Raw genomic sequence first — 10,156 nt, forward strand, 5'->3', positions numbered from 1 at the left:
TGCCTGAGGCCAGAGCCACCAAACCCCATCTGCAACCCTCATCTCCAACCCTCATCTCCAACCCTCATCCTTCCCAGAGAAGCTGTGGCTGCCCCATCTCTGGAAATGTCCAAGACCAGGTTGGACGGGGCTTGGAGCACCCTGGGACCGTGGGAGGTGTCCGTGCCCATGGCTGGGGGTTGGAACTGGATGAGCTTTAAGGTCCCTTCCAACCCAAACCATTCCAGGACTCCGGAATTCTCCCCGCTGAGCTGTTTCAGGGAGCAGTCCCTGATCTCTGCACGGCCTCCCAGCTGCGTTATCCCGTGGAATGGTGACGTTCCACGAGCTGCGGCCTCAGGGAAACCGCGCCGAGCTGCCTCTGCCAGAGCAGGACGCTCCTGTTCGCCGCCAGCCCGGCTTTAAAAGAACTTCCAACATTTCTTTTTAGGAATTCAGCCTCGGAAGTGGCGGACTCGGAATAAGTGCAGAGTTCTCCTGGGACAGCGGCTGAACCTCCCGGGAGAGGTTTCCTTGCTGCTCCAAAGGCAGCTCCCATACGATGGCAGCAGAGGCCTGCAGCTGCTTCAGAGGAATTTTTTGCCCAGTATTTTAATTTTTTTCCCCAAAGACAGTTGTTTGTTTTGGTTTCGTTCTTGGGTTGATTTCTTTTTCCCTTCGCCTTTTTTTTTTTTTTCCCCTTTTAACTTCAGCAAAAGCACTCTCCTCAGAGAAACTGAAATAGAAACAAAGCAAAAATCACCCTCAAATGGGAGGAAATGGCATCGTCTGAGACCAGTTCCTTCAATTAACAATAACACGATGACGTCACCGTGACTGCAATATTTTTGCTGAAAAGTTAAATTAGATAAATGTGCAAAAATAATGAGCCTTGGAGCTGAACAGCGCAGGGTAGAGCCTGAAGTGACGCTGCTCTTGTTTCTTTCTCCTCCTGCGATCCAGGACCGGACTGAACCTCTCCTTGGAACCGCATCCCACCTCCACAAATCCTGCTGGATGCACTGCACCTCCGTGTTCCACCCCAAAACCAAACCAGGGAATTCCAAAGTGCTCATTTACCCCAACGTTTCTAGAAACCACCAGATCCCCTGGTGGGGAAAAAATTAAAATAAACAGAGGCCTCCTGGAGTATCCCGGGAGAGCTCCTTGGAGCCTGAGGGGATTTGAAGGATTTCCTGAGGCTTCAGCCCGTGTTTAACACACAGAGCTGGACCTACATAAACGCTGCAGTGATTGGGATAATTAATGGTAACGGGTTTGGGGTAACACCATCACCTGGTGCTGGGTTGAGTGAGTCACTGCTGGCCTTGGGTTTTGTTCTGGTTGTAATCCAGTCAGGGCTTGTGAGCCGGGCTGAGGTGAGGGGGTGCAGAGCAACGAGGGGAAAGGCACGAGGCTGAGTTTGAAAAGGCACGAGATTGAGTTGGAAAAGGCACGAAATTGAGTTGGAAAAGGCACGAAATTTAGGTGGAAAAGGCACGAGATTGAGGTGGAAAAGGCACGAAATTGAGTTGGAAAAGGCACGAGATTGAGGTGGAAAAGGCACAAAATTGAGTTGTCCCAAACTCCTGAGGGTTGGGCCGAGGCCTCGTTCATCTCATCCGGCTTTGCCAACACCAACCCCGGGAGCAGCTCGGGATTCTGCTGAATATTCCCGTTGTGGTGCAGCTGGCACTGCCAGGAGGGGTGAGAGAGGTTAAATCATTAAATCATGGAATGGTTTGGGCTGGAAGAGACCTCAAAGCTCATCCAGTGCCACTCCTGCCATGGGCAGGGACACCTTCCACCAGCCCAGGCTGCTCCAAGCCCCAGACTCCAACCCAGCCTTGGACACTGCCAGGGATCCAGGGGCAGCCACAGCTTCTCTGGGCAGGAACAGGAGATGGCATCATGGAAGGCTTTGGGTTGGAAAGGACCTTAAAGATCACCCCATTCCCAAATATTCCGGGTTTAGACTGCAAAGCGAGTTTTCCAAAGAGCCCAAACACTAAAACCCACATGGAGCAAGGATGGGCTGAGCTGTGTTTATCCACAGCATTCCTCCCTGTGAGGGTGGAGGAGCACTGGGATGGGTTTCCCAGAGCAGCTGGGGCTGCCCCTGGATCCCTGGAAGTGTCCCAGGACAGGCTGGACGGGGTTTGGAGCACCCTGGGACAGTGGGAGGTGTCCCTACCTATGGCAGGGGTGACACTGGATGAGCTTTGAGGTCCCTTCCCACCCAAACCATTCCAGAATTCCATGAAAAGCGAGGAACCTTCAGTGCTGCAGGATGAGGAAAGGACAAAACCCCTGGAAGCCTTTTCAGGATGATCCCTGGATTGGGAAGGGGCTCTGTTTTGGGGGACAGGAGGTTTTGGGTTCACCCTCCCAAATTTTCCCTTGTTTATGACTTCTTTAAAGTGCCCTTTTCGCCTTTATTTTAGGATATTCATTTTCCACATCCTCAGACATTCCCCAGGAGTGGATTGGAATGGAAAACTGTTGAGCACCAAGCAGAAAAATGATGGGGGCTTGTGGTTTTTTGGGGGCATTCAAAGAAAACACCGAAGGTGGTGGGGGCCAGAAGAAAAGGAAGGAAAAAAATGGAAAAAATTGCACCACTGGGCCTAAAAAGCAGCATCTCCTGTGCTATAGGCAAAGGGAAATGGGAATGGGAATGGAAATGGAAATGGGAGTGGGAGTGGGAATGGGAGTGGGAATGGGAATGGGAATGGGAATGGAAGTGGAAAAGAAATTGAAATAATAATAATGATAATATAATAATAAAAATAATACTAAAGTAATACTAAAATAATAATAATGATAATAATGATAATGATAATAATAATCATGATGATGATGATGATGATAATAATAATAATAATAATAATAATAATAATAATAAATCAGCAGAAGAAAGGTTCCAAGTTCCGTGCTCCTTCATCTGCCACCTTAGCCAGTACATTTTTTTCTCCTCAATCTCTCTAAATCAAATTTTTCCTCATTGGCCAAATATTTCTTCCCTCTGAAGCGTTATTAAGGAGCTGCAGCCTTTCATTTAGCCTTAAAAAAAAAAGCACAAAATGAGGGAAGGAAATGATCAGCGGGAATTGTTGACTCATCCAGCACAGGCCTGTGTGGGGATACAGCGGGAATTCCATTCCCATCGTCCTGCTTAAGGAATTCTCTGGATAAAATCCCCTCAGCTGGCATTTTTAGGATGGATGCAGAGGATTAGGAAGGGGCAGGGATTTGTATTCCCAGCATCCTGGCCCGGAGTGAGTGGATCCGGTGGGAAGCTGAGCAGGATTTGCCCCCAAATCCCATTTTATCGTTGTTTTTCTGTGCGGTGACAGAGGTGAGGCCCAGAGGGAGGAATGAAAAGAAAAGGGGGGAAAAAGGAAAATTTCACAGAAAATAGGAAAACCCTTGGTGGGGGGGGGGGAAGAGGAGGAATTGAATCCTTGGAGGCACTGAGGGATTGAGGCCTGGCTGATCCCATCCTCACCGCAGCTCCAAACCTCCCGGCATCCTGCTGGACTGCAGGAAACCACGGCAGGATCTTCCCTAATAATCAGAATTTCCAGCTGCCCCCATTCCCCATTCCCTGCCCTCATTCCCCATTCCCCATTCCCCATTCCCCGCCCCCATTCCCCATTCCCCGCCCCCATTCCCCATTCCCCATTCCCCAATCCCCAATCCCCAATCCCCAATCCCCATTCCCTGCCCCCATTCTCCATTCCCCATTCCCCATTCCCCATTCCCCATTCCCCATTCCCTGCTCCCATTCCCAATTCCCCAATCCCCAATCCCCATTCCCTGCTCCCATTCCCCAATCCCCATTCCCTGCCCCCATTCTCCATTCCCCATTCCCCATTCCCCATTCCCCAATCCCCAATCCCCATTCCCTGCCCCCATTCTCCATTCCCCATTCCCCATTCCCCATTCCCCATTCTCCATTCCCCATTCCCCATTCCCCATTCCCCATTTCCCAATCCCCATTCCCCATTGCCCGCCCCCAATCCCCAATCCCCATTCCCCAATTCCCCATTCCCCAATCCCCAATCCCCAATCCCCATTCCCTGCTCCCATTCCCCAATCCCCATTCCCAATTCCCCTGTCCCCATTCTCCATTCCCCATTCCCCATTTCCCAATCCCCAGTCCCCAATCCCCAATCCCCAATCCCCAATCCCCAGTCCCCAATCCCCAATCCCCCATCCCCAGTCCCCAATCCCCAATCCCCAATCCCTGCCCCCATTCCCCATTCCCCATTCCCCAATCCCCATTCCCCATTCTCCATTCCCCATTCCCCATTCCCCATTCCCCGTTCCCCATTCCCCAATCCCCATTCCCTGCTCCCATTCCTCAATCCCCATTCCCTGTCCCCATTCTCCATTCCCCATTCCCCATTCCCCATTCCCCAATCCCCATTCCCTGTCCCCATTCTCCATTCCCCATTCCCCATTCCCCATTACCCATTCCCCATTCCCCAATCCCCAATCCCCATTCCCCAATTCCCCAATTCCCCATTCCCCATTCCCCAATCCCCAATCCCCAATCCCCATTCCCTGCTCCCATTCCCCAATCCCCATTCCCAATTCCCCTGTCCCCATTCCCCATTCCCCACCTCCATTCCCCATTCCCCATTCCCCATTCCCCATTCCCCATTCCCCATTCCCCAATCCCCATTCCTCATTCCCCATTCCCTGCTCCCATTCCCCATTCCCCATTCCCTGTCCCCAATCCCCAATCCCCAATCCCCATTCCCCATTCCCCATTCCCCATTCCCATCCCCCATTCCCCCTGGGATCAGGGCCGGCTCTGTGGGGGCAGGAGTGGATTTAACGCCGGGAGTTGCCCTTTTCTTGCATCTCCCACCTCATTTTTGGGCCATGCTGGTGGCTGGGACGAGTTAACAGCGCTCTGCCCTTCCACCAGGCCTTGCTTCCAAGGATTTTAAAATGCTTGGAGTGCCCTGAATCCCTCTGGGATTTCGGTGCCCCGTGCGGGAGGTGCTGGCCTCACCCCACCACGCTGAGGCAGGAGCAGCTCGGGGACCTCTCCAAGGTGGTTTGGAAGATTCCAGAGGCAGAATCCAGAGCCCCAGCTCTTGCTCGCTGCCTTCGGATGATGGCACTAAACCTTGGGATGGAGGGAATGTGGGAGTGCAAGAGGCAGGACAGGGATGGGGTGGGTGCAGAGGTGGTCCCGGCGTGCCCCGTGTTTGTCGCTCACCCTTCATCCTTCGCATCCTGCACTCACCAAATCCCAGCATTTGGGATTTGAGGATCCTCCCTCTGCATTTTCCAGCCTGCTCCTTCTTCCTCCTCAACATTCCTCCTTTTTTTCCCCACCTCCAGCTCTTCCCAACCTTCCAGCTCTGCAGGCAAACAGAGCCCAGCCCACCCCCCAAAAAAAACCCAGCAGCTTCCTGAGAATCCATGAGCATCCCAAACCCAGCTCCTCCGGCCGGAATCGCTGCTTTTTCCTTTCTCCCACATTTTAAGGTGCAGCATCCAGCCCCAGACATGTGGGAAGCTGTCTGTGGGATAATTACCCACTGGAGCCACGGGAAGCTCCAGAACAGCTCAGGAGTGATTGCAGCCAGGGCCGCTCTGCTTTACGATCTTTTCCTTTTCCTTGGGCCCAGCCTGTTATTCCTTGGGAAAAAAAACAAGGAAAATCTGGATTGGGTAGGGATGAAAATCCTCCCCAGAGCTGCTGTCCTGGCCAAGGAGGGAAAACAACCCGGCCTGCACGGTGGGAATACCACGGGAATGCCACGACACGCAAAAATGTTGATGAAGCTGATTGTTGCTCCAAGCTTCTGGGTTAGAATCGTGGGATCCTGGAATTGTTCTGGCTGGAAAAGAGGTTTTAGGATCAACAAGTCCAATGGTCAACCCAGCACTAAACGATGTCCCCAGGTGCCTCATGCACAGGTTCTTGAGCACTTCCAGGGATGGGGCAGGGCTGTTGTCCAGGGCTGGAGAAACCTTTCCATGAGGAAATTCCTCCTGATGTCCAACCCCTGGCACATCCCGAGGCCAGGATTTTCCTGCTGTCCCCATCCCCTGGGAGCAGAGCCCAACCCTCCCCAGCTGTCCCCCCCTGTCAGGCACTTGTGGAGATCCAGAAGGTCCCTCCTGATCCCTCTTTTCTCCAGGATAAACATTCCCAGCTCCCTCAGCCACTCCTGGTGCTCCAGACCCTTCCCAGCTCCATTCCCTGGACAAGCTCCAACCCCTCCAGGTCGGGAGGGTCCCACTCCCACTGCTGCCCACCCAGCAATCCCACATTCCCCATGCTGAAACTCCTGGAATCCGCTCTTTTTCATGGATCACATCCAAACTCGTGCCTCTTTTGCTGTCAGACCCCTCCTTGCAGGAGCCATCACAGATCCTCATTTTTTCCTGGATGTTCCATCGAGTTATCCCCACCTCCACCAGCTGGGAAAGGTGAAGGAGCTCAGAAATCCTCACCTTGGGGTTCTCTGGTTATTCTGGAAGTCCCTTTCCTCAGCTGGAGGAATTAAAAATCCTCCAGCAGCCAAGAGGAATCAGGGAACAAAACCCTGGCGGGGAGGAAGCTGCCTGCAGCTCGTCACCGAGCACGAAACCCCACAATTATCCTCAAAAAGAGCGGCGAGCCTGCTCCGTTCAGCCCTTAAAAAAGCAAATTGAAGAGGTTTTTTTCCTCCTTCTTTATCAGTGATGTCATTTTTGGCGGGGGCGGAGGGGGGGGAAAAGGGTTTGCACGAGCGCTGCCGGCACGCGCCGAGGGTTTTGTCAGATTTCATTTAAAAAGTAGCAAAAACCCCCTGTCAGATTTTATAGCTGGAGTTCAAATCGAGGAGGGGAGCAGGAAAATTTAGCTCCTTTTCCCTGAGAGTGAGGGGAAATTGCTGCCTGGCCTGACCTGCTTGCTGAACAATCGGGATTTGCGGCGTGAAAAAAGGGGATAGAGAAGAAAAATCAACGGGAAATGTTCGGAATTGGGGTTTTCCTCATCTTTTTGTAACGGGAAAATTGTGGTGGGAGGTGAAGGTGATTTCAGGATCCTCTTGTGGCAGCTGAAGGGAAACGTGCAGGGGTTTCCTGCTCCTTGAAACCCATTTTTTTTCAGGATTGTGCTGGTAATTATCCCACCCCGGGAATCCGCCCTCTCCTCTTCCCATCCCTGCCTTGTGGGAGGGGGAAAAAGCAGCTCCATGTGATTCCCCCTTAAAAACACCTTCTCCCTGCAAATATCCCCCCAAACCCCAGCGAATTCCCAAATTCTTTGTGAGAAAGGAAACCATTCCCATCCCTCCCTGCCGAGTGAGGCACAATAAATACATTTAACACCCAAGCAGGAGCCCAAATTCCCCTCTCCCACCCATACCCGGAGCTTGATTCTGCCTGGAAAATGCAGATTCAGAGCATCTATTTGAGATTTTATTCCTCCACCCACGGGCCCTGCTGGAGCAATCTGCTCCCTCCTTGCTGTCAGTGCTATTAATGTTGGCCTGGGATGTTTCTTTGTACCTGGGCTTGCATTTCCAGGGTACAAATCCTGGTTTCTTTGCATTTCGGGGGGGGGGGGGGGGGGGGGGGGTGTTGTTTGGTGTGAAGGCCATTTGTTGACAGCTATGGAATTTTTAATTCATTTTCTATTAAAAAGTGGGGATTTGCGTGCGTTTTGGTTTAAAAAAAAAATCGGAATATTCCTATCAAAATGGAATGTTTCCATCTCTAATTATAGATCTGCTGCTTCTCCGCTCGCAGGGACAGAACGAGGCACCAGGACGGGAGAATTCTTTAATCCTGATTCAATTCCCTCCCACCTGTTTGCATTGTTAGCACAGCCTGGAAAAAGCTCCTGAAGGAAAAGAGGGATGAACAGGGTGAAAGGGAAAACGGGGGAGGGAAATAAAGGATTTATTATTTATTTTTCTGATGGGAATAAATGGATAGAGATTAAAAAAAAAAAAAAAAAACAAAACAAAGAGAAGCCTGGGGGTGCAGTGCTGCCCCGAGCTCTTGGGTTATGAATGACCTTTAAAGTGATTTATATTTGAAATTATTCGGGAGCAACGCAGAGATCAAAACATTGATCCTGAATATTTTTTAAAAACCAAATGATCCAAGGGAAAAAACCAAAAAAATCTAAATAATCCAAGCAGAATAAACAAGAAGAAAAAAAAAAGCCTTAAAAGAAATAATTCCCTGTATTCCTGGAGCACCCATGGAAAAAAAAATCCGGGATGAAAGCCATTCCCAAAGAATCCTTTGCAGGGTTTATTTGGAAAATGAAGGCATCCAAAAGGAAGAGGTTTTTAGGTTTTTATTCCCTATCCAGGCTCCATCCCATGCAGAGAATCTGTGGCAAACGCTCTGCAGGAAAAGAGGGATGAAGTGCCTCGGGTCCCTCAGAACACTCCAGACTCTGCTGGAAATTCAGGAGTGTGGAAAATCGGCCTTTAGTTACGGTGAGAATCGTTTGTAAGGTCAAAAAAAGGAGGTTTCACCCCCTTTTTCACCCCAAACCTCCCTCCTTTGGGTCTCCCCTGAAGCCCAGGCTGTGTTTTCCTGGCTGTTTTCCAGCTCAGAGGTTCCAGGAGCAGGGAAGGGATGGAATTTCCCATCTGGGACGGGCCCAGCAGTGGCACAAATGAGGAGCTGGGGCAGAATTTGGGGTTTTCTCCCCATTTTGAGCCACCCAAGCTGGGCACAGCTGCACCCCCAGCCCCTCTGTCGTGATATAAGAGGAGGTCACGATACACAGGGACACTGAAGCATCACAGAATCCAGAGGGATGCAGAGGAAAACTTCAGGATGTGGCTGGAAAAGTGAAATTAAACGGATTTTATGTCATCATCGTCACTCCAAGATTAACCAGCACCTCGGAGTTTCCCGGGCAGGAAAAGGAGGATTGGATTTGGAGCACCCAGACTCTGCTTTCTGACAGAACCTGGCCGTGGAAAAGCCATTTCCCCCTTTTTTCTAAGCCCTGGCAGCGCTGGATTTCCCGGATTTCCCAGATTTCCAACTCCTCTTCCACCACAAGGAATATTCAGGAAATGATTCTCCCCAGGCTGAAATTCCAGCTGCAAACATGGAAAAGCAGGACAGGGAATTTCTGCTCTCCTCCTTGGCACGCAGCATCCCCAGCTGGATCCAGCCTGGAGCTGATTTTGGGCAGGAATTTCTCCTTTTACTCCACCACCTCGGAGCTGAGGAATTGCACCTGGGAATGCCCAGATCCCAAACCTCTGGAGCAGAGCCTGGCTGGGTTTGGTTCTTCCCTTCAAGGCAAAATTTTAAATAATTTAAAATTAAAGAGCCTTTAATTAATAACTCGGCATCTCCCTGAATTCCAGGTGTTCTATGCATCCCAATCCAGCCATTCCTGTGCTGTGGATGTTGGGATTCCCCACCTGAATCTTTCCCAAATCTCTGTATTTTTTCCCCAAATCCTCCCAAAATCCTGGCTCAGCGATTGGCACTAACGCTCCCCCTTTAAAGGCAGCTTTCCTTTAAATCTGCAGCATTTCAGAACCCTTGGATGTTTCCCAGCACTTCCAGGGGCTGCAGGGGAAGAGAAGGACCCAAAACCTCGCTGTTCCCGTGTGCTCAGGTGCAGAAAACCAGGAAAAACCAGGCCTAAAACGATTGGAATTAATAATTCCAATTTAAACTGTTGAAAAAGAGCGAAATCCAGAGAAAATCCAGAGAAAAATTTGCTCGTTACCATTACAAAGGAGATCAGATTTGGGGCAAAACCTGGGTGAATTCCCTTTGAATCCTTCCCACTTCGGGGAAAGGAACAGGTTTTAGGGAAAAGCTTTATTTGGAAATAAAACTTCTCTTCCAAATCTGTCTGGGCCACGATCCTGACTCGGCTCGAGCATTTTGGTGCTTTAATGCCTTAAAATGCAGCAAAAAAAACTCCTCCCCAGTGGCTGTGGGGAAGTCGAATCTGGGGTCTGAATGCCACCAACGATCCGTATTTATCCGTAATGGTTCCATAAATTCAGCAGGTGAGAAGGAAAACATGAATTTGACAGACCCTGCCTTTGGAGCAGCCAGAGGATAAAATAGATCCCCAAAATGATCATGGGAATAAAAAGCTGAGGAGAAAGAGGAAATTAAAAATAAAAGGGAGGGGAAAAAACCCTGTAATCCAACAGGTTTT

The sequence above is a fragment of the Aphelocoma coerulescens genome, chromosome 27 (assembly GCF_041296385.1).
Source record: "Aphelocoma coerulescens isolate FSJ_1873_10779 chromosome 27, UR_Acoe_1.0, whole genome shotgun sequence".
NCBI lineage: Eukaryota > Metazoa > Chordata > Aves > Passeriformes > Corvidae > Aphelocoma > Aphelocoma coerulescens.